The 26,430-nt window shown below is 38.6% G+C and overlaps 1 protein-coding gene across 1 annotated transcript in view; it reads left to right on the top strand.

Annotated features, from left to right (window-relative positions):
• The window catches only part of LMNTD1 (lamin tail domain containing 1), a 143,132-nt gene that overhangs the window by 43,083 nt on the left and 73,619 nt on the right, over nucleotides 1–26,430 (top strand). The gene's annotated exons all lie outside the window — the stretch shown is intronic.

Raw genomic sequence — 26,430 nt, 5'->3', positions numbered from 1 at the left:
TATTGATATATAGGCATTCCTCCCTTTTTAATTGTGAAATAATGTACAAAAATACATAAAACATCTATGTACAGTTTAATAAACAATTTAAAGGAAATATCTGTGTAAGGACAACCTAAGACAAGAAATAAATATTTCCAGGACCTTGGAAACCCCACATGTTTTGCTAATTCAGTCCCATCTTTTGCTCTAGAAGGAATCATTACCTTGATTTTTTTTTTGACAATCGCTTTTTTGATAGTTTTACTATGTATACATCCCTGAACAATATAGTTTAATGCGGTCCATTTTGAACTATATATTATTTTTATACTTTTGGTTTTTACTTCTTTACATCAATATTATACTTGTGAAACTTAGCATGATTTCATAACTCATCTTAAAGTGTCCAGAATTTGTGGTCCGTCTTATTTTAGCCCTACAGCTCAGCTTGGCCTATAACTCAGATTTACATGGGATTATCTGAGTTGAAATTTAAATAAACTTAAAACAAACTAATACTCATCTAATTCCACTTATGTCTTCCATTTTACTCCAATTTACAAATCTCTCCATGTTAATTCCAGATGAGTTGGGAGATTTGATTAAATTTCTAGTGAGTTGCTATGGTAGCAGATCTATTTTTGTTTTATTGCTACCTTATTCCTGAACATTTTCCATTTAGTATAATCAGCAATTAACTTTTATATACCCACACTTCACATTTACTATCTCTGAGCCATGGCCAGTTCTTTTATTTTCTTTTTTCCTTAATACCAGTAGCCTAACTATGTACCTTAGAAGAACTTCCGGTTCTTAGTATGAAACAACTAGATAAGTTATAAGTAAACAAATTTGCTGCCCAAGACCATGGTGCTTGGTAAATATTAATAATTAGAGCCCAAGGACATTGCCAATTATGTATAAGTGAGTTAATTTTTTTAAAAAATTTACTGATATTCACCTAGCTTTCTTGTTTCTGATCTTTCCTAAAATACCCTCTGAATTTAATTCATATTACTTCAGTTCAACAAACAATTATTGAGGGCCTAGGCAATATGCCCTCCCTTAACCATTAAAAAGGAAGAAAGAAGAAAAAAAATAGTGATTTCTTCTTCAATGGATTCATAGTCGATATAGTTGGATGCCCTCTCCAAATCTCTTGTTGGGATGTAATCCCCAGTGTTGAAGGTGGGGCCCGTTGGGAGGTGACTGGATCATGGGGGGCAGATTTCTCACGAGTGGTTTAGCACCATCCCGTTGGTGCTGTCCCCACAAGAGTGAGTGAGTTATCATGAGATCTGGTTGTTTAAAAATGTGTGGCACCCTCCCACCTCTCTCTTGCTCCTGCTCTCGCCATATGATATGCCTGCTCCTGCTTCCCTTTCTGCTGTGAGCAAAAGCTCCCTGAGGCCTCCCTGGAAGCTGAGCAGATATTGGCACCATGCTTCTTGCACAGCTTGCAGAACAGTGAGTCAATTAGACGTCTTTTCCTTACAAATTACCCAGCCTCCAGTATTTCTTTATAGTAATAATAGAACGAACTGACACAGAAAATAGTCCAGGAAGAAGACATATGTATAGACAACATAGGGTACAAGGGCAATAATAGAAGCAAGAACAGGTGAAAATCACATAGAGGCGAGAGAAATTCACTCTATTAGAGTTCTGTGTGTTAAGAAATGACATCACAGAAGAAGGAGCCATCCAAGATGGTTTTAAAAGATTGAATAGAAACTTTCCAGCCAAGAGAAACAGGATGGGCAAAAGCCAGAGCTTACAGTGGGTTAAGGGAACTACATGTGGTTCAATGCTGCTGGAGCTTTAATCACAAGGGGAAGCCTGAAGAGAGAGGAAGCCACAGGGAAGTCTTAAGTCAGGTCACAAAGGGCATGCTATGTGGTTTGTCAAGGAATTTGTTTTAGGAATATAACCTTCAAGATGTTGTGGAATTTAGATCACTAGCTGTACAGTCAGTGTTAGGATTGGCTTGACTGACAGTAACTCACTGCTTAAAAAAGCTAGTCCAGAGATCCAGTTCACCGTCATATGGGAGACTCAGTCCCTTCCTATATTGTTGCTTCCCATGTCAGTCCCAATCTAATGTCTAGGAGGGCAGTATCCACAGTCCATGCAGCAAGCTTAAGCAGGGACAGAGCAAAAGAGGGCAAAGCGTGCCTGCCAATGGTCTTTCCGAGAAGATCTTCAGAAAGTGCCGCATGACTTTTCAACCTACCTCCCATTGGCCAGCACTTAGTCACATGGTCACACCCAAAGGCAAGGTAAACTGGGAGGAGAAAAAATGAAAGTGGAGGACAACTGGCACTTTTTGCTACTAAGAACTAAGACATTGGAAGCAAGGGAGACCAATAAAAAGACTACTGCAATATTTCAGTGGCAGATAACAAGGGCTGCATGAAGGCAGCGTTGGTGAGAATGGAAAGGGAAGCAGGACCTGAGAGCTGTTTAGGCAGCAGAGTGGTTCAGAGTTGGTGATCTAGTGGATGGGGTGATGGCTTTCGGTTTTTGGCTTGAGTAGCTGAGCAGGTAGAGGTATCACCATGGGGAATTTTCATCATAAAACAAATGGAAGAGAAAAAAATATTAAAACAAGAAAAAAAATCAAAATAGTACTTTTACGGTATAAAGTCTACTGCCTTTGACACTACCCTTCCCCTAGTGCTTTACCTCCAAAGGTTTAGATAATCCTTACCAGCAGAAGGGAGACACCAACATCCAAATGACATAGAACACTGGGCCTTTTCCTTCTCCTCAAGACAGTGAGATGGGAAAACTGAATTCCAGACCTAATTGTCACCAACGGCACCAATGACTGAGGGCAAATGAGTTCATCCTCTGTGACTTAGTTTCTTCATCTGTAAAATATGAAAGTTGAACTAGCTAATGTTTGTGATCTCATTCAGTTATAGAATTCTTGGATTCACTAATCATACAAATCACCCATGCTAATCAACATCACAAAAAAATGAACCTTGTGTCACCCCAGCCATGCATAGCTCACCAATGAAAAAAAGATAATTGAGGCAATAACTTAAAGGTCAGGTAAAACACAGTTTCCTAATTAGACATCACATCTTTTCAGTTGGCTGTTGGAAACCTAGTCTACTGTGGTCTGTTGGTATTAAACTTTGGCAAATTTACAAAGTTTTTTATTAAAGTGAAGAGGGTTTTGCCAATTGCATTTCAAAATTAACTTTAAAAGGTTTTACCTGGGGGGGAAAAGGATTACTTTTCCCATTATGTGCATAAGCCTACATGTGGTTGCTGAAAATATCTCCCTTGAGTTAAGAAGTTTTTTCCTTTTGGTTGGTCAAGTACATAATGTTCCACCTACTCCAAAGGATTAAAATGACCTGTTTCATCACAGAGTAAGGTAATCGCAGCGGCATGTGATTTTTGGCACAAAGAACACTTTGTAATTGCTAATTTCCTACATCTAAATTCAGCTGAAGGTTGCAGCCCAAGTCCATAGTATTTCACAAGTCTTAACAAGCAGAACCCAAGGATGCTGCCAGGTTTTTTAGACTGCCAATGAAACTGGAATAGCAGAGAGTTTGCTGAGGGTGAGTCTTTATGAAAAAATGTTCAAATTCAAGACCCTGAATGTCTTACAGACACATGAAAGAGTCCATGGGACACAACTGTCAGACTCAGGTGTTTATTTTGGCCCCAGGCTCTCTTCTCATCTCCTCTGTGCTTTCTGCCAACTGGCAGCGGTCCTCAAGGTCAGACCCTTTATTAAAAAATCAGCAACTTAAATAAAAACCAGTAATGCTTTCAGCAAGTATCATCTGTTTTACTTGAGAGGTGTTTCAACTAGTATTTCTTTTGAGACAAAGAAAGTTCGAAAATATGATATAAATAAAATATTTTAGAACTCATATCTAGGGCCAAATTTGTATTTTTCAGCCAAAGAAAAATACTCCTTACTGAATAAGTATTAGACCTCAGTCTATGATGAAAATATACATTTTCCAGGTGGCCAAAAGAAAACAAATGCAAATAATACCATCATGATATAATCGACTTTGAAGCTACGATTTTATGTTCCTTAAGTCTCCAAATAAGTTTTAACCCTGTTGTATTTTAAAGGGAATCATTCTTTGCAGATGTCAAACCAGTTGTTAAAATGCGTTTCTTTACTATTTGGTAAAGCATTACATGTAGTCACGTTTGCAAGATGGGAAACTTGGAGTTCTGCAGTTCCGGACTAGAGCTGGTAACCTGGATTCTGCATACCTGATTAGGTCTATAAAATGTCCTCAAGCATATAAAATCTGTGCATTAGAAGTCAATTCTTGAAAGTCAAAACATCATATGGGACTTTTGCTGACCAAAAACCAAAGGTGTGTGTAGGAGCTGATGTGCCACAGCTTGAAGAGAACAGGTTCAGTGGTTACACTGAGCAGTGCTCAAGGCCAAGCTTGTCCCTTCTTAGTAAAACAACCTTGGGTCAACCAGTTAGCCTACCTCACAGTTAATTTTTGATTGTTTCAATTGTACTTTAAGTGAGAAAAATCGTAAATATATTGTATACATCATATATATTAATCACATATATTATTGATATATATAAATTGGCAGCTCAATTCCTCACGTTGCTCAGGTCTAAATCCCTGGAGTCATCTTGTCTTCTCTTTTCCTCTTACACTTCATATCTAAGCTGCCAGAAAATTCTGCCAGACTTGCTTTCAGACTATATCCAGAGTCCGAACACATCCCATCACTTCCATCAACACATTCTGGAGGCTGGTGCCATAGGCTCTCCCTGGATGATGGAAGCAGTCTCATCTTCTCTGGTCTCTCTGCTTCTTATTCTCTTAATTTCAACACAGAAGCCAAAGTAGTCCTTTAAAGACACAAGCCAGATCATGACACTCGTTGACTCAAGGATCCTTGGCTTGTGATTTTCTTTCTCTCTCAGAGGAAAGTCAAAGTCCTCCCCCTGTACTGATAAGACCCTGAGGCTCTGGCCTCTCCATCGCTTCTGACTCATCTCTTATCACTACCTAAGCATGTCCCCATCACTCTCTTTGCTCCCTCTCCCAGCCTTGCTAGGCTCTTTGCCAGGTCCTGTCTCAGATCTCTGCACTTGTGGCTCCCTCTACCAGCAGAGGCTGGTGCATTAACCCAGGTACAAGATTACAAGGACAAAATATTAGAATTCAATCATTGAGATTCAAAATGATAAAGGAAAATCCAAGGCACATTTAAGAATGAGATATGATACCTCAAATAGGAGCAAGGGGACTAAAAAGGGTAAAATAAAATCTGTGTTCCTATATTTGCTAAAGATATTTTTGGCTGGGTGTGGTTGCCTGGGAGGCAGAAAGAATGAGGACTGGTTGAGCTCAGCAGTTCAAGACCCAACTGGGCAACATAGTGAGACCTTGGCTGTACTAAAAATTTTTTAAAAAAATTATCCAGGCATGGTGGCATGAACCTGTAGTCTCAGCTACTCAGAAAGCTGAGGCGGGAGGATCATTTGAGCCTTGGAGGTCAAGGTTGCAGTAAGCCATGATCATGCCACTGCACTCCAGCCTGGACAACAGAGTGAGACTTACTCTCTAATAAATAAATAAATAAAACTGTTTAAATAACTTATTTTATATATTATGTGACAACGGTTTTCAGGTATAAGTTTGGTGTGCATTTCAAAGTTAGCATTGCAAGCTATCTCCTAACCCTAAAATTCTATAATTAATAGATACTATAAAAATGATTATGTAAGTCAAATATAAATGATTTTTCATATAACTCTGCTTATAGAATATTGACAGTCTTATTTAAATACAAAATTTAGGTTGTCATATTTTTTAAAAAAATTTTCCAGATGTATGGTTTCATGAGAAGCCATCTGCAACTTCCAGAAACTTATTCAGAGCCCATGAAGTTTTAATGTTTCTGCACTTTGAGGTCTCCTATTGCATATTCCACTTTTCTCATGATCTAAGTGTTTTGTTTGGTTCTTTATAGGCTTCTGAGCAAGATCACCATTTGGAGACAGACTTATCTAAAGTGAGTTATAACTTTGTATGCAATTTACTGATTAGCAGGTATGAAAAATAACAGCTGATTTAATTTAATTATTACATCATAGGATGATAAGCTTGGAAGTCAGCTTTTCATAATATCCCCTGTCACGACTGTCCTCTGTTGACACAGATATATAGGCAGGGTTATTTGTGGCTGTAGAATATGTGAAGCAGACAGTACTTGGAAGTGAAGGGAAGAAACCACACCAAGATCTTGCCTGGAATTCTTCTTGTGTTCACTCTGGCATCCTAGTTAGATCTTGAAAATTCATATGGAGTTACCGTATAATCTTCCTCTTCCTCAGTGAAGAAACATTTCAGACCTGTTGGCTGTGGGGCCGATGAGACCAGGTTTTGTCCCTCCACATGGATGAGGATAAGATAGAAGTGGAGGAATAAAGGAAGTCAGGTGTAAATAAAAGTCAATATAGCCAAGTCCTGCATAATGATCTTTCGATCAATGACGGACTTCAAATATGACAGTGGTCCCATAACATTATATTACATTCTGACTGTAGTCTTTCTATGTTTAGATACACAAATACTTAGATTGTGTTACAGTTGCCTGCAGTATTCAGCACAGTAACATGCTATACAGGTTTGTAGCCTGGGGCAATAGCCTATCCTATATAGACTGGCTGTGTGGTAGGCCATCCCATCTAGGTTTGCATAAGTACACTCTGTGGTGTTTGCACAACCAAAATCACCCAATGATGCATCTCTCAGAACTAGAACATACACCCATCATTAAGCAACACACAAGTGTTTATTTTCTCACTAGATTTAACTCTTCAAAATATCAATTATTTTTGTCAGTTTTATGTCAGAATTGGATACCTATGATAATAAAGTTTAATCAAAAGAGTAATGTATTTGAAACATAAGGGCTTCATTATTAAATTCTGTGATTTGGGGGTGCTCAACTTCTTGTCTCAGAATCACTTTTCCTAATCCTAATAGGTTCAAAGAGTCAGAGCAACAACATAACTATGATAACATTACCAATCTTGACAGCTGACTTGCCAACTACATTACCTTGTTGCTCCTCATATTTTATCAGCAAAAGAGATGCCTTCATTGAAAATGAATCCAGATGTTTTAAACACAGATGCTTTGGAGATAAAATAACAGTAGCTCCTGTTTGACAAAGCACTGCCCAGGGCCTTTAGTTTATCCGTAGTACATAACCCTGGCCATGTGACCATTTCTCAGCAGCACAGTCAGCACTGACTCATAATAACAGACATGCAGTCCATTGTGATGTCTTATGTACACTGCTACAGGATGCTTCCAGGAAATATATGCCTTATCTGCCTTTTCTTCCTCTCTTTTGATTGGAGAGATTGCTGTTCAGAATAGAAAGCTTCTCTACTAACTTACATTAGTTCCAAGTAGGCTAAAAAGCTTACTGTTCATGGGGGTTTATATGCCATGTCCTTAAACACATGGTCTTACTTGTTTTCATAACAACCCGGTAAGGGAAGTATCCATTTCTCCGTTTTGAAAAAGAAGAAATAGATCTCAGAGAGGTTAAATAGCTTACCAAAGTCTCATAGGTTGAAGAGATTGCTCTCGATTCAATTTCAGGTTTGTCTGATTTCAAAGTCCAGGCTTTTCCCACCCAGGTTCAAAGAAGAAAAGTCATGAAATTACCCAAACTAGAGGTTACTATATCTGACCTCTGAACTTACCAAATCCATAGTGTAGCTTCGATCATTAAACAGGTTGATGATAATTTTGGTACAGATCAGGCAAATTTCATAATTATTTAGATAAAAGTAATTCTGTTTTAGAAAGAATGACTATAAAGACTGATTGTCTACATTTTGTTCATTTTATAAAATATATAAGGGGCACAACTATATGAGGATATTATACCAGTCCCTGGAAATAGGATGAATAAAGCACAGCCCTTGCCCTTAATCTCATGCCATCATGGTAAAGATAGATTTGAAATAATGCCAGCAATCGGGGTGTTATTCATACTATTTCATACTTGTGCTGAACAAGTACCCACTAATCAGAATGGAGACTGGCTATATACAGCTAGTATGGATGGCCACAGTGCAAATGATTGCATATCAGCTTTGCCTTAAGAATGTAATCAGTACCAAAATAGAGATACATGAAAACATTGATGGAAAGGTGGATGGAAGCAGGGGCCACTGGGGGTCGTGAAAAACTACAAAATAGAGATGATGCCTGATCTGAACCTAGACAGATAAGTGGGAGTTTTCCACTGGACAAAAGAGGACATGGCATTCTAGGCAGAGGACACAACTAAATCAAACAAAGCCTGGGTGGCATAGGGAAGTGACTAGTAGCCTGCTGTGGTTAGATCACAGGGCTTGCTGAAAATAGTGGCAGATGATAATGAAATTTATCTTAGGCCCGATCATGAAGGGTCTTAGCAAATCTAATAAGTTTTTACTTTCTTCTCTGGGTATCAGAGAACCCAAACAATTACATCTATGCTTGAGATAATTTGGGGGGTACTATACAGAATGCACTGGCAGGAGAACACCAATCAGAGGCTCCTTGGGTAGTTCAGGAAAGATGCGATTGGAGTCTATACCGGTATTGTTGAAAAGAGAAGGGGATGGATGCAAGAGGCATTTGATAATATGCAATGGTTGGTTGAGTATATTGAGAGAGGGAAAGGAAGAATCCAGAATGAGTCCAAAGCTCCCGGTTTGAGCAATTCAGTTGAGATAGTGCAGGCAGATGGAGATAACATCTCCAGGATGTTTGGAAAGTGAGCAAGATAATAAGCTTGGTTTGGGGCATAGTGTGTCATACAGAACACCTAGACAGAGAAGTCAGAGCCAATTCGTAATATTATAGATGACTGATAGCACCTACCCTGTTTAATTAAATTAGTTGATGCCTTGTATAGTCATCTTTTGGTATCCATGGGGGGTTGGTTCCAGGACCTTCTGCAGATGCCAGAATCCTTAAATGCTAAAGTCCCTGATATAAAATGGTGTAATATTTGCATATAGCCTACACATACCACCTGTATACTTTAAAATATCTCTAGATTATTGTAACACCTAATGCAATGTAAATGCTATATATATAGCTGTTATACTGTGTTGTTTAGGGAATAATAGTAAGAAAAAAGTCTGTACATGTTCAGTACAGAGGCAACCATTCATTTAAAAAATATGTATATTTTTGATCTGCTGTTGGGTGAATCCACAGATGCAAAATGCACAGAAATAGAGGACTGACTGTGTATATTTATACTTACTTGACAGATAACTCATAGCCTAAAAGGAGAAACTTGAAAACTAACATATGTAATTACTCCTCCTTTAGGAGAAGTTAGGTTGAAAATAACATGTATTAGGTTAGTGCTTTGTCTGAGCAAAATGCTATCTTTTTCCACCATGTTTTCACTTGTCTAAGAACAGAATCAGGATGCTGAACAGATCTTCCTAAATTAGATCAGCTTTATTTAGTTAGATGGTTTGGGTCAATTTATAGATTTCACATCATATTTTATAAATATCAACATGTATTTTAAAACTTAATTTGGCTTATTTGGATTTTATTGTACTGTTAAGGCCAAAGTTAGATTTTGACTGCTTTTATAGGTGAGTTTCACAGGCTGCACATAAAAATTCAATGCTGACTCGGCAAATGGCAACTGTGGGAATTGCCAAGTTTTGGTTCATAGTCTGAATCTGCACTAGTCTACACAGTGGTAGTGAATCTCCTTATCAAGGAGCAGTATAGTATTAAATAAATCCCTTATTTACAAAGTTTTGTATTAAACTAATTCACATACATATGTCATACATTGTGTGACTGTATCCCAAATCACATTGAAATCATATTTTATTTTTATTTGATTACTTGCTCCTACAAGGATCCCAGGAAAAAAAGCTACAGAGTTCAGTAATTTGTTTTTGGCACATTTTCACCTACTGGTGCCACTATTTTTCCAACCTACAGCCCTTAAACTAGATCTACTTACCCAGTAACCCTCACTGCAGTATTTCATCCACGTACACAGATCACCTTTGCTCCTCCTCCCTGGGTGTCATTTAAATTCATATTTAGGGTAAATGCTACATTTTAGGGATTTCAGTTTATTCACATTAGTGTAAACATGATTGGACAATCTTCCTAAAGTGTGTGTGTGTGTGTGTGCGTGCATGCACATGTGCACCCCTTAACACAGAATGTCTTCTTAGATGAATGAGCTGCTTCCTGTTGTCTTCTGCAAAATGGGAGAAAGGAGGACAAATAAGCACATGGACAACTAGGCAGGTGAACAAGGGAAGAAGACTGTCCATGGAGTGAAGTCAAGGTGCTAGTAGGTAGGAGGATTCAGTCCAGTGGAATTAGAGAAACCCATTCTCACCACCTGCTACCAACCCCACGTATGCTCCCACCATGGGCATGATAGGACAGGGCAGTGGGACCAGCCCAGACCCTGATACCTCACATGCTCAGAATCTATTTACTGAACTTAGAAAATAGGGATGGGCAATATTATACTGAATGGGCAAAAACTGGAAGCATTCTCTTTGAAAACTGTCACAAGACAGGGATGCCCTCTCTCACCACTCCTATTCAACATAGTGTTGGAAGTTCTGGCCAGGACAATCAAGCAGGAGAAAGAAATAAAGGATATTCAATTAGGAAAAGAGGAAGTCAAATTGTCCCTGTTTGCAGATGACATGATTGTATATTTAGAAAATCCCATTGTCTCAGCCCAAAATCTCCTTAAGCTGATAAGCAACTTCAGCAAAGTCTCAGGATACAAAACCAATGTGCAAAAATCACAAGCACTCCTATATACCAATAACAGACAAATAGCCAAATCATGAGTGAACTCCCATTCACAACTGCTTCAAAGAGAATAAAATACCTAGGAATACAACTTACCAGGGATGTGAAGGACCTCTTCAAGGAGAACTACAAACCACTGCTCAATGAAATAAAAGAGGACACAAACAAATGGAAGAATATTCCATGCTCATGGATAGGAAGAACCAATATTGTGAAAATGGCCATACGGCCCAAGGTAATTTATAGATTCAATGCCATCTTCATTAAGCTACCAATAACTTTCTTCACAGATTGGAAAAAACGACTTTAAAGTTCATGTGGAACCAAAAAAGAGCCCGCATTGCCAAGAAAATCCCAAGCAAAAAGAACAAAGCTGGAGGCATCACGCTACCTGACTTCAAACTATACTACAAGGCTACAGTAACCAAAACAGCATGGTACCAGTACCAAAACAGAGATATAGACCAATGGAACAGAACAGAGCCCTCAGAAACAATACCAGACATCTAAAATCATCTGACCTTTGACAAACCTGACAAAAACAAGAAATGGGGAAAGGATTCCCTATTTAATAAATGGTGCTGGGAAAACTGGCTAGCCATATGTAGAAAGCTGAAACTGGATCCCTTCCTTATACCTTATACAAAAATTAATTCAAGATGCATTAAAGACTTAAATGTTAGACCTAAAACCATAAAAACTCTAGAAGAAAACCTAGGCAATACCATTCAGGACATAGGCATGGGCAAGGACTTCATGTCTAAAACACCAAAAGCAATGGCAACAAAAGCCAAAATTGACAAATGGGATCCAATTAAACTAGAGTTTCTGCACAGCAAAAGAAACTACCATCAGAGTGAACAGGCAACCTACAGAATGGGAGAAAAGTTTTACAATCTACCCATCTGACAAAGGGCTAATATCCAGAATCTACAAAGAACTTAAACACATTTATAAGAAAAATCAAACAACCCCATCAAAAAGTGGGCAAAGGATATGAACAGACATTTTTCAAAAGAAGACATTTATGCATCCAACAGACACATGAAAAAATGCTCATCATCACTCGCCATCAGAGAAATGCAAATCAAAACCACAATGAGATACCATCTCACACCAGTTAGAATGGCAATCATTAAAAAATCAGGAAACAACAGGTGCTGGAGAGGATGTGGAGAAATAGGAACACTGGTACACTGTTGGTGGGACTGTAAACTAGTTTAACCATTGTGGAAGACAGTGTGGTGATTCCTCAAGGATCTAGAACTAGAAATACCATTTGACCCAGCCATCCCATTACTGGGTATATACCCAAAGGATTATAAATTGTGCTGCTATAAAGACACATGTACACACATGTTTATTGTGGCAATATTCACAATAGCAAAGACTTGGAATCAACCCAGATGTCCATCAATGATAGACTGGATTAAGAAAATGTGATATATATATACACCATGGAATACTATGCAGCCATAAAAAAGGATGAGTTCATGTCCTTTGTAGGGACATGGGTGAAACTGGAAACCATCATTCTCAGAAAACTATTGCAAGGGCAGAAAACCAAACACCACATGTTCTCACTCATAAGTGGGAATTGAACAATGAGAACACTTGGACACAGAGTGGGGAACATCACACACCGGGCCTGTTGTGGGATGGGGGCAGGGGGGAGGGATAGCATTAGGAGATATACCTAATGTAAATGATGAGTTAATGGCTGCAGCACACTAACATGGCACATGTATACATATGTAACAAACCTGCACATTGTGCACATGTACCCTAGAACTGAAAGTATAATAATTAAAAAAAAAATAGGGCTGGGGTTCTTGCCTCACTGGTTGCTGGAAGAGAGTCAATCGGCCTGGTCAAAATGTCAAAGAAGCAGAGGTTTGTTTCTATTTTGTATCTTTCCCATTGAGCTATTTGCAGACCTTTTTTGTCCTTCCTTAATGGAAGCAACATATAGCATTAATTCTAAGATGACGTTTTTTCACAATTTAGCACCACTGACATTGGAATGCATGATACAATCAATGGCATTTTATGGCATTGCTGTTGCCCTGGATTGAATTTCTTATGGAAGCATTTATTTCCAACAGTTAACTAGGGACACTATCAGTTGGAGACCGCTTCAAATTAAATTCTTTTCTAGAGGTTTTTCATCATACTGATAGTGTGTGTTCAGACCTCATGCTTATGTGACTAATGGCTTGGGGTTCAAAATCTCAGAGGAGATTTTTATTTTCTCCCTCCTCCCAATGCAAAGGTTGAGAAATACAAATCCCTTGGGGCACAGGGGCGTCCCAGCTTCGTGCCAGACTTTCCTATTTGACTCCCTATTTGGGGGCTTTTTCCTTGGTCATTGATAGAATAATGATGGTGCATCTTATAGTCAAAAGAATGGAAGAAATTCAATATAAGAAGTGAAGAAGTTCACCAGGGACAAAAAGCCTTGCCAGTTTGTTACTTTTGAGCAGCGGCAATGCCTTCTTCAGGTCTTTGCCTGTTTTTAGAGCCTGCCAACACCTCTCAAAAAGCCAGGTAATCACCCTCCAGATGAATGATTCACTATGTAATTTGTAAGTATAATGGGATTTGTTAATTTGTAATTTCATCAAGATGTAATTTGTGAGTAAAGATTGTACCAAAGCTATAATTACCACTGTGGTGATTTTGTTCCTTCTTTTTGCAAATACTTACAAGGTGTCTATTCTGTGCACTGGAGAAGGAACAAGGATGCTCAATAAATGATCTGTGACCGCAGGGAGCTTAGGACCCTTATGTAATTATGATTACATAAGGCATACACAAAAACAACAGTAATGAAATATAGAAAGTGATGATGCCGGGGGATGGAATAGCAAGTGTGCCGCATGGATATTCAGGAGAGAGGAATTATTTCTGGTTTGGGGAGAATCAGAAAACATTTTATGAAAGAGATGAGTGATAATCATATTAACATTAATAACAATAATTATATTTCAAGTGCCTTACTCACATTATTTAATCCTTCATGACATAGGTATTCATTTCATTTTACAGGTTTAGAAAACTGGCTTTGAAAACTGAATACATAGAAACAGTGTGGGAAAAATGTTGTTATCCATGAGAACAGTTAGAATAAAGGCCTGGATGGGGGAGGGCAAGGAGCACTGGCAGACACCACACAGATTAATTTGGTTAGAGGATGAGCTGGGTCAAGGCAAGTAACAAGAGAGAGAAAAATGAATATTTTGTTTGAGCTAGGTAATGGAGGAACAGATGGGAGTTGTCATGGAGATGGAATAAAATAAGGTGGCAAAGGGTTTGTTCCAGAGATGCAAAGAAGAAAGTTTGTCAAAGATAAGGAAGTGATTTAGAGATTGGGTGTCTGGGAAAAAGTGGTATGAGGAGAAGAACTAGTAAACACAAGAGAATATGGAACATTGAGTTCTTTCCCAAAGAGCTGAATTATAAATGTCCTGATACTGACGGTGCTAGTTGAGAAAAGGCTTGAGGGGAGAGCCAAGCAAGGTCTGAGTAATAACCAACAGTGGTAGGTTTATAAAAGTTCTGAACATCAAGGATAGAGTCTCCAGGGCGAGGCAAACTTTTAGGCAGTCCCATGATGTTCTGAAAATGATCCTCATAGCATGAGACATGGAGACTCATGTGGTAGGTGAAGATTAACTCATCAGGGAAGATTTTCAGGGCCTGATGAAAAAAGTAAAACTTCAAAAGCAAGCCACAAGGAAAAGGATTGATTTAGGCTAAGAAGTCAGTTTTATCCTCCCCATTACAAGTTGCCAATTTTCTAGGTAACAAGGATACTCCCAACTCTACTCCTAGTGAACTGGCAAAAAACATAATAGGCATCATGGACCTGGGCAAAAGGACCAGCTAAACCCCCTTCTGGGCATGACTTTGCAGTTTTTTCATCTTTCCCTGACATGTTATGTTATTAGTCAACTTAGGGCTCTGTGCGTTTCAGAGTGCTCAGACCTTAAGCAGGGGGAATTTAAAAGACTGCATTATTTCTAGATCCTCTTTGTTCATAGGGAAAGTAGCTGACATCTCCTGCCAGCCTGAATTCTCATTAATTCTAGGACTGGGCTGGGCTCTGCTACCTCTAGTGAGGTACCTAATAACTAGAGACAGCTGAGAAGGGTTGGAAAAATCTGGAACTTGCAGTAGGCAATTGGAATTGCTAGGCTAGAGCTTAGGAGCAATGTACAATCAGAGATTTTAGAGTCAAAAAGATGTAATGGTTGAAGATAAGAAAAGGAGTGAAGTTACTGAAATAGGAAAGGAAAACAAACAGAGAAAAGGCCAAGGACTGGCCAGATGGGTTCTCTGAATTTGGAGGAAGACAGGAGGTCGGGGAGTTGGACGAGAATTTAGAGGAGAAAAACAAGAAAGAGTGATATACACAAACAGAGGAGAAAGTGCAAACAGAAGAGGGATCAATCATGTCAGTGCTGCAGAAAGGAGACTGAGGATTAAAGCCATTAGATGGATCTACTAGGAGGACACTGTGACCCTGAGAGCAGGCGTGACTTATCTGCAAGGGAAGAAAGCATAGCACAATGGGAAATGCGAGTGAGCAGTAAGGAAATAAAGCAGTATACCTGTTTTTTTCCTAAAGTTATCTGGCAGCAGGAAGGAAGGGAGGGAGGGAGGGAGGAAATATGCTAGTACAGTAGCTCTGGGGGTTTTTTGCTTTTTGTTTTGATTTTCAGGTCTTTGTTCTAAGTCTGCAACCTCTAATTTTCCATTGTCTTACTGCCTCTACTTCATGTCACATGGTGTTATTGTTAGTACTCTCAACTCTCTCCTTTTTTCATTCCTTCCCCTCCTCCCCAGTGTAACCCTGCAGGTTTCAATGTTGTGAGTTTGGACTGTTTGCTGACTGGTATTATCTGTATATGGTCTTCATTTGGCTAGTGACACTATGAAAATGATGGATTTCTGTACACACATAGGTTTCCCCCAACAGGATTTTAATTTATGTTGATGCTTTGGAAATAATATAAAAAACATTCTTGTATGCTATCAAATCATTTAAATCATCTTACAAATAGATACAACTTAGCCATTTGCATCAAATAAAATTAAATCACAATACTCTGAATATAATGGAAGGGGAAATACTTTTTCTTTTTAGCACTAAAGGACCTTTCCCATAATGTTCAAATGATTAAAGTTAATAAGATGGATGATTAAATAATAGATATAAATTTTTGAGTACCTAATTTATGTCATATTCTTATAACAATGCTCTTTTTATCTGCATTTTACAGAAGAAGTGATTGAAACCTAGGAAGTTATTTTACATAAGTTCTCATAGCAAATCAATGGAGGATCCCTAACTTGTATTCAAAGGTATCTGGCTCCAAAACCTAGAGGAGGAACCTCTGGTCTCCATTCATGCCACCTCCAGCTTTCCTACCTTTATAGAAATCTGCTTGGTTGAACTGGGTGTGGTGGCTCATGTCTGTAATCCCAGCACTTTGGGAGGCTGAGGCAGGTGGATCAACTTGAGGACAGGAGTTCGAGACCAGCCTGGCTAACACAGTGAAACCCCTTCTCTACTAAAAATACAAAAAATTAGCTGGGCGTGGTGGTGGTCACCTGTAATCCCAACTACTTGGGAGGCTGAGGCACAAGAATTGCTTGCACCTGGGAGGCAGAGATTGCAGTGAGCCGTGATTGCACCACTGCACTCCAGCCTGAGCAACAGAGCAAGACTCTGTCTCTAAATAAATGAATATTTTTTGAAAAGGCTGGGCTTGGTGGCTCATGCCTGTAATCCCAGCACTTTGGGAGGCCAAGGAGGGTGGATCACGAGGTCAGGAGACTGAGACCATCCTGGCTAACACGGTGAAATCTCATCTTTACTAAAAATATAAAACATTAGCCGGATGTGGTGGCGGGTGCCTGTAGTCTCAGCTACTCAGGAGGCTGAGGCAGGAGAATGGCGTGAACCTGGGAGGCAGAGCTTGCAGTGAGCCGAGATCGCACCACTGCACTCCAGCCTGGGTGACAGAGCGAGACTCCATCTCAAAAAGAAAAAAAAAAAAAAAATACAAATAAATAAATAAATAAATAAATAAAAATATTTTTTGAGAAAAGAAATCCCCATGGTGACTGAAGCTAAAAATCATTCAGATCTTTTATTTTTCAGGAATGTCATTTACCTTAATTTCCTAAATAACTAAATTTATTTTTCATTTGCTGAGGTAATTTGTTTCCTATCCTAAGGGGCCAATTTTAAAACTGGTCTACTCAGAACTAGTTATAGAATTTACAGGACCCCTTGTTAAAAACTATTAAGGATTTTAAGGCAGCAGCAACAGATCATTAAACCAAGCATGGGGCTCTGCTGAGCACTGAGCCACCCATGACTGCACAGGTCGCAGGCCCGTAAAGCGGGCCCTGGGTATACTTTTAAACATGATTTGTTAAGGCTGCTCAGCATTTACTCCATCCTATCTATTCCTAATAACAGCAGAATGAATTTTACTCCTACTGAACTAATGAAGAGGACCTTTCCCTAATATGGAAATGATTGCTTGTAGTATTAATGCACTGCAGAGTCTTTTAAAGAGATTGTCTCTAGAGTCACCAGCCGAAGAATGGAGTGGGCTAGCAAAAGTTTCTTTTAGTAACCTATAATTCATCTAATTATTGATCCACTAGGAACAAATACATGGTTACATAATGCATACTGGGAATGCATTCAACTCCTAGGCCTGGTGTTCAAGGCTCTCCACAGTCTGGTCTTCCCTGTCTCTGTGGTTGTACTTGGCACTCCCCACCCATGCCATCTCTTGCCTCAGCCAATTAGTTCATCTTTGCTGTATCTGCTTATACTTTCTGTCCCTGCATTTTGATGCATACCAGAAAAGTACATACAACACTGCCTAGCCACTGCATACACTTAGTATGTGTATTTGTTGATTGAATTCATGCATAAAGAAATAAATCAACAAATGCATTCCTTCCTGTTCTCTACCTTTCAAAATTCTGTGCAATCTTTGAGGCCCATTCATATGTCACCTCTTCTATGATGTCTTCCTAACTACAACAGTCAAAGTAATTGCTTCCCTGAGTTATTTGAGCTTTTGAAAAAACTATTCCTTTGCTTCTTATCACATTCTGTCATGCACTATATTTATTTTTTTATTCACTGAAATTATAGTTTCATCTAAATAATAAATTCCAGAAGACCAAGGAACATGCCTGAAACATGTTTATATATTATAGAGTATCTGTTCAATTGCCTTATAAATGATGGTGCTCAGTATTTTGCAGGGAATGGTATAACATAATGATTGAGAATGCAGCCTCTGAAGTCAGACAAAACTGAACTCTGGTCTTGATTCTGCCACTTTATAGCTGTGTGGCTTTGGGCAATTATCTGACTCCTAAAGGCATCAATTGCCTCATTTGTGAAAGGCAGACAATAATACATCATATATTAGGCTGTTCTTGCATTGCTATAAATAAATATCAGAGACTGGGTAATTTATTAATAAAAGAGGTTGAATTGGTTCGTGGTTTTGCAGGCTGCACAGAAAGCATGGTACCAGTATCTGCTTCTGGTGAGGGCCTCAGGTAACTTACAATCGTGGTGGAAGGCAAAGCAGGAGCAGGCATCTCACATGGCGAGAGTGGGAGCAAGAAAGCAAGGGAAGGTGTGCTATACACTTTTAAACAACCAGATATCATGTGAACTAACTGAATGAGAACTTACCACCAAGGAGATGGTGCTAAACCAATCATGAGCGATCTGTCCTTGTGATCCAGTCACCTTCTACCAGGCCCCACGTCTAGCACTAGGGCGGGGACAAATATCCAAACCATATCATTCTGCCCGTGAACTCCCAAATTTTGTGTCCATCTCACATTGCAAAACACAATAATCTCTTCCCAACAGTCCCCCAAAGTCTTAACTCATTCCAACAAGTTTAAAGTCCTAAGTCTTATCTGAGACTTGTCTCCTTTGACCTATGAGCCTACAAAATTGAAACAAGTTATTTACTTTACAGATACAATGGTGGTACAGGCATTGGGTAAACATTCCCATTCCCAAAGGGAAAAGTTGGCCAAAAGAAAGTGCCAATAGCCCCATGCAAGTCTGAAACCCAGCAGGGCAGTCATTAAGCTTTAAAGCTCCAAAATAATCTCCTTTGACTCCATGTCCTCCATCCAGGGCACAAGGGCACACGGTATAAAGGGTGGACTCCCTGGGCAACGCTGCCTCCATGGCTTTGCAGGGTGCAGCCCCTGCAGCTGCCTTCATGGGTTGGAGCTGAGTGCTTGTGGTTTTTCTAGGCACAGAGTGCAAGCTGCAAGTAGCTCTACCATTCTGGGGTCTAGAGGGCATCAGCCCCCTTCCCACAGCTCCACCAGGCAGTGCTTCAATGGGAACGCTGTGTCAGGGCTCCAACCTCACATTTCCCTTGGTGTTGCCCTAATAGAGGTTATTGTGGAAGCTCCTCCCATGTGGCAGGCTTCTAACTGAGTTAGGGGTTAGGCAGAAGTCTAGGAAGCTTTCTGATACATCCTCTGAAATCTAGGTGGAAGTTGCCAAGCCTCCTTTACTTTTGGATTCTGTGCACCTGCAGGCTTAACATCATATGGAAGCTGCCAAGGTATATAGTTTGTGCCCTCTGGAGCAGTGGTCCAAGCTGTATCTGGGGCACTTTGAGCCATGGCTGAAGCTGAAGCTGCAGAAATGAGGGGAGCAGCATCCCCAGGTGATGGAGGGCTTTGGCATTCCAAGCCTGGCCCATTAAACCAGTCTTTCCTCTAGGTCTCTGGGCCTGTGATAGGAAGTGCTGCCTCATAGGTCTCTGAAATGCCTTCCAGGCCTTTTCCCTATTGTTTTCGCTGTCAGGACCTGGCTATCTTTTAGTCATACAAATCTCTTTAGCAAGTTGTTGTTCTGCAGTCCATCTTGTATTCTTCCCCTGAAAATGGGCTTTTCTTTTCTGCCACATGGCTAGGCTGTGAATTTTCCAAACTTCTAGGCTCTGCTTCTTATTAAAATATATGTTCCAATTTTAAGTCATTTCTTTGCTCTCACATCTGAAAGTAGGATGTTAGAAGCAGCCAGGCAACATATTGACTGTTTTGCTACTTAGAAATTTCTTCCAATAGATACTCTAAGTCATCACTCTTAAGTTCAAACTTCCATGGATCCCTAGGGCATGGACATCATGCAGTCAAGTTCTTTGCTAAGGCATAACAAAGGTGACCTTTGCTCCTGATAAGTCCCTCATTTCCGTCTGAGACCTTCTCAGCCTGGACTTTACTGTCCATATCACTATCAGCATTTTGGTTACAACCATTTAAGTGGTCTCTAAGAAGTTACAAACTTTCCTTCATCTTTCTGTCTTCTGAGCCCTCCAAACCCCTTTAACCTCTGCCCATTACCCAGTTCCACAGTTGCTTCTACATTTTCAGGTATCTTTATAGAAACACCCCACTTCTCAGTACCCATTTTCTGTATTAGACCACCCTTATATTGCTATAAAGAAATACTTAAGACTGGGTAGTTTATAAATAAAAGAGGTTTAAATTGGCTCACAATTCTGCAGCCTGTACAGGAAGCATGGTGCTGGCATCTGCTTCTGGTGAGGGCTTCAGGGAACATACAATCATAGTGGAAGGTGATACAGAGTCAGCATGTCACATAGTGAGAGTGGAAGCAAGATGGCAAGGGAGAAGGTGCCACACTCTTTTAAACTACTGGATCTCATGTGAACTAACTAAGCAAGAACTAACTTATCACCAAGGGGATGCTGCTAAACCATTCAGGAGGGACAAATCCCCATGATCCCATCACCTCCCACTAGGCCCCTCCTCCAGCACTGGGGATTACAATTCAACACATTTGGAGGGGACAAATATCCAAGCCATGTCACATCATTATAAGGATAAAATGAGATAATATATGTCGAGTATTTAACCCATATAGCAATCACAGTAAATAATAGCCACATAGTAGTGGTGGTAATAGTATTTATTCACCATTGAGTATGGTTGACTCTGAATTGTAGAAGCATTTACTCAGAAAACTAAGGAGAAACAAAAGTAAACAGTACAACAATAAACACTATGAATAATAGAACAGCTGAAGAAAATTACAAAAAAATAAACATGTCTAAGTTGTCTATCTTCTACTGTAGACTACTCCATATCTGACCAAGGGCTCTTAGAGTTCAGATTCCTAACAATGCATGAATTTTCTTACTCCATCTCAGATGTCTGGTCTTTCACATCTTTCTCACACATGTGGTCTCAAACAACACAGTGTCATTTCAGACACTATGTTACCCACCCTGGTGCTCTCTTTTCTGTGCCTAGTGAAAGTTGGAGGTGCTCTGCACTTACGAAAGACATAACTCAAACCTCAGGGCCTTAGTATCCTTAGAATTCTCCCAATTTCTTCCTTTCTCTCATTTGCACATAGGGGAGATGTTTCTATTTACCAACCTAAATTTGTTTACACCTCAAATTGTCAAGAGAATAATTAAAACAGCTTCATTTAGTAAATAGCATCATGGAATTCTCAAGAATAATTAAAGTCCGCCTTTGGTGAACTTTACCCTTCATTGACACCCATTGCTATCATCAAACAATAATAGGATTGTTCTTCAACAGTGAGCAACCCTAACAGCAAATCCTACTTCAAATTTGTTATATGCGTAGTCACCAGGGAGGAAGAAAAGACAGGGTTGAGGCCTCTCCCTTGCCTGTGTTTTCACACTGGCCTTGGTTGGGCTCAACATAGTCTTATATTTGTGCCTAAAGCCATTGATAGAGCTCATGCTGGCGGGAATGTAAGCTGGTACAACCACTATGGAAAACAGTGTGGAGATTTCTTAAAGAACTAAAAGTAGAACTAGTATTTGATCTAGCAATCCCACTACTGGGTATCTACCCAGAGGAAAAGAAGTCGTTATACAAACAAGATACTTGCACATGCGCGTTTATAGCAGTGCAATTGGCAGTTGCAAAAATGTGGAGCCAACACAAATGGCCATCAATCAACAAGTGGATAAAGAAACCGTGAAATATATATATACACACACACACACATATGTATATATGTATACACACATGTATATTATTTTATATGTAATGTACATATGAGTATATGATTATATGCATAATCATATATATGTGTGTGTGTGTGTATATATATATATATATAAAATGTATGATGGAATACTAGTCAGCCATAAAAAGGAATGAATTAATACTAACGGCATTCACAGTGACCTGGATGAGATTAGAGACTATTATTCTAAGTGAAGTAACTCAGGAATGGAAAAACCAAACATCATATATTCTCACTCATAAGTGGGAGCTAAGCTATGAGGATGCAAAGGCATAAGAATGACACAATGGACTTTGAGGACTCAGGGGAAAAGGGTGGAAAGAGGGTGAGGGATAAAAGACTACAAACTGGGTTCAGTGTATACTGTTCAGATGATGCGTGCACTAAAAATTCACAAATAACCACTAAAGAACTTATAGAACTAAACATCATCTGTTCCCCAATAACCTATGGAAAAAATCCTTAAAAATACACAAAAAATAGCAGAGACATTCTTAGCCATGGAACAGAACTTAATAGCTTCCTCTTGTCTTCCTGTTATATGAGAAATATGATCTATTTTAAGTCATTGTACTTGGGTTATAAATGAAATCAAGTACCAATGCATTCACATATTTTTTTCTCCTGATTTCTAGTAGATGAGTAATCCCACCCACCTTTCCTCTGTTGATTTTGAAATTGTACATTCATTTTTTTATTCTTTAATTGTTAGTCTTCAATTTTTAGAGAACAATTCACTTAACAATGGGCTAAAACTAGTCAACATCTATACTTTTCTAAATAAACAATAAACTAGAGTGATTTTGTCTAAAAAATAAATAAAATAAAATAAAATGAACTAAATAAGGCACCAGGGACCAATCCTGGAGAAACAGAGATATATGACTTTTCAGACAAAGAATTCAAAATGCTGTGTTGAGGAAACTCAAAGAAATTCAAGATAACACAGAAGTAATTTAGAATTCTATCAGATAAACTTAACAAATATATTGAAATGATTAAAAATCAAGCAGAAATTCCACAGCTGAAAAATGCAACTGGCGTACTGAACAATGGATTGGAGTCTTCCAACAGCAGAATTGATCAGTCAGAAGAAAGAATTAGTGATCTTGGAGCCAAGCTATTTGAAAATACACTGTCAGAAGAGACAGAAGAAAAAAAGAATAAACAACAATGAAGTACATTTATAGGAACTAGAAAATAGACTTGAAAGAGCAATTCTAAGAGTTATTGGCCTCAAAGAGGAGGTAGAGAAAGAGATAGGGGTAGAAAGTTTATTCAAAGGGATAATTAAAAAGGACTTCCAAAACCTAGAGAAAGATAGCAATATGCAAGTACAAGAAGGTTATAGAACACCAAGCAGATTTAACTCAAAGAAGACTACCTCAAGGTATTTAATAATCAAACTCCCAAAGGTCAAGGACAAAGAAAGAATCCTAAAAGCAGTAAGAGAAAAGAAATAACCTACAATGGAGCTCCAATATATCTAGCAGCAGACTTTTCAGTGTAAACCTTACAGGCCAGGATAGAGTGGCATAACATATTTAAAATGCTGAAGAGAAAAACAACAAAAAAAATGTTTATACTAGAATAGTATATCCAGCAAAAATATTCTTCAAACATGAAGGAGAAATAAAGACTTTTTCAGACAATCAGAAGCTGAGGGATTTCAACACCAGATCTGTCCTACAAGATATGCTAAAAGGAGAACTTCAATCAGAAAGAAATTGTTGAGCAAAAAGAAGTCATCTGAAGATACAAAACTCACTGGTAATAGTAAATTCACAGAAAAACACAGAACTTTATAACACCGTAACAGTGGTGTTTAAGCTACTCTTACTTAGAAGGACTAAAGGATGAACCAATCCAAAATAATAACTATAACAAATTTTCGTGACACAGACAGTACAATAAGATATAAACAGAAACAAGAAAATGTGAAAAAGTTGGGGATGAAGTTAAGGCACAGAGTCTTTATTAGTTGTCTTTTTGCTTGTTAGGTTGTTTATACAACAGCGTTAAGTTGTTATCATCTTAAAATAATAGGTTATAAGATAGTATTTGCAAGCCTCATGATAACCTCAAAACAAGAAAACAGATAATGGATACACAAAAAATAAAAAGCAAGAAACTAAATCATATCACCAGAGAAAATAATCTTCACTAAAAGGAAGACAGAAAGAAAAGGAAGAAGAAAGAGAAGACCACATACACACACACACACACACACACACACACACAAACACACACACATACAAAACCACATAAAATGGCAGAAGTCAGTTCTTAGTTATAAATAATAATATTGAATGCAAATGGACTAAACTCTTGAATCAAAAGACATAGAGTAGCTGAAACACACTTCATGTATAAAAACATACATCGACTAAAAATAAAGGGATGGAAAAAGATATTCCATGCCAATGGAAACCAAGAGAAGAGCAGGAAGAGCTATACTTACCTCAGAAAAAATAGATTTCAAGACAAAATCTATAAGAAGAGACAAAGAAGGTCACTATATAATGATAAAGGGGTCAATTCAGCAAGAGGTTATAACAGTTTAAAATATATATGTGCCCAACACTGAAGCACCCAGATATATAAAGCAATATTATCAGAGATAAAGAGAGAGATAGACTCCAATACAATAATAGCTGGAGACTTCACCCCACTTTCAACAGTGGACAGAACTTCCAGACATAAAATCAACAAATAAACATCAGACTTAATATACACCATAGACCAGAAGGATCTAATAAATATTTACAGAACATTTCACCCAATGGCTGCACAGTACACATTCTTTTCCTCAGCACATGGATCATTCTCAAGGATAGATCATATGTTGAGTCACAAAACAAATCTTAAAACATTAAAAAAATTGAAATAATGTCTAGCATCTTCTCTGATCACAACAGAATAAAACTATAAATCAAGCTGGGCATGGTGGCTCACACATGTAATCCCAGCACTTTGGGAGGCTGAGGCAGGTGGATCACAAGGTCAGAAGTTCTAGATCAGCCTGGCCAACAGGGTGAAACCCTATCTCTGCTAAAAATACATAAATTAGTTGGGCATGGTGGTAGGCACCTGTAATCCCAGTTACTTGGGAGGCTGAGGTAGGAGAATTTCTTGAACCTGGAAGGCAGAGGTTGCAGTGAGCCAAGATTGTGCCACTGCCCTCCAGCCTGGGTGACAGAGCAAGACGCTTTCTCAAAAAGAAAAAACAAAACACTATAAGTCAATGACTAGAGAAATTTTGGAAATTACACAAATACACATGATATTGTTAGGCTCTGTGTCCCCACACAAATCTCAGCTTGAATTGTAATAATCTCCACGTGTTGTGGGAGGGACTCAGTGGGAAGTAGTTGAATCATGGAGGTGGGTTTTTCCCATGCTGTTCTTGTGATAGTGAATAAGTCTCATGAGATCTGATGGTTTTATAAAGGGAGTTCCCCTGCACATGCTCTCTTGCCTGCCACCATGTAAGACAACCTTTGCCATTCCTTCATCTTCTGCTATGATTGTGAGGCCTCCCCAGCCATGTGGAAATGTGAGGCCATTAAACATCTTTCCTTTATAAATTACCTAGTGTCAGGTATGTCTTTATTAGCAGCATGAGAACAGACTAATACAACATAGAAATTAAACAATATGCTCCTGAATGTCCAGTGGGTCAACAAAGAAATTAAAAAGAAAATTGAAAAAATTCTTGAAACAAACAATGGAAACACATATACCAAAACCTATGGAATATAGCAAAAGCAGCACTAAGAGGGAATTTTTTAGCTACAAGTGCCTACATCAAAAAAAAGAAAAATTTCAAGTAAGAGTTCTGATGATGCATCTTAACTAGAAAAGAGCAAACCAAATCCAAAATTAGTAGAAGAAATAATAAAGATCAGAGCAGAAACAAATGAAATTGAAATGAAAACAACACAAAAGATCAATAAAACAAAAAGTTGGTTTTTTGAAAAGTTAAATGAAATTGACAAACCTTTAGCCAGACTAAGAATAAAAGAGAAGATCCAAATAAATAAAGTCGGAGATGAAAAGGAGACATTACAGCTTATACTGATCTTTCTCACTCTTAATCGGTGTTTCCCTCATAAGTTAAAATTTTACTTATTTTAACCAGGGTTCCTAGGGGGCGCTAGTGTTCCATAAGCTAGAGAATCAATATTTGGCCTTTATGTTGAATAATGACTGCCTTTATCCTGTTTGCAGAGGGAATAAAAGCTAATGAATAGAATTTCTCAATTCAAATTGTTCTCCAATAATGTTTTATAGGCTTTGGCTCCAGACTACTTTTCTGCTAGAGATTGCCCATATGTGACAGAAGAAAATGAAACTGCAAATTTATATCAATAGGAAACCTCAAAATTAACCATTTACTCTTGGTTCAACCACTTGTTGGGTGTTATTTTATTTCAAGACACTTGGGCTCATGGTTGTGATTTCGTAAGGTAGATT

This window comes from Macaca fascicularis, chromosome 11 (genome assembly GCF_037993035.2).
Source record: "Macaca fascicularis isolate 582-1 chromosome 11, T2T-MFA8v1.1".
Taxonomy (NCBI): domain Eukaryota; kingdom Metazoa; phylum Chordata; class Mammalia; order Primates; family Cercopithecidae; genus Macaca; species Macaca fascicularis.
Note: the sequence above shows the minus strand (reverse complement) of the source record. Positions and strands in the feature narration are given on the sequence as shown.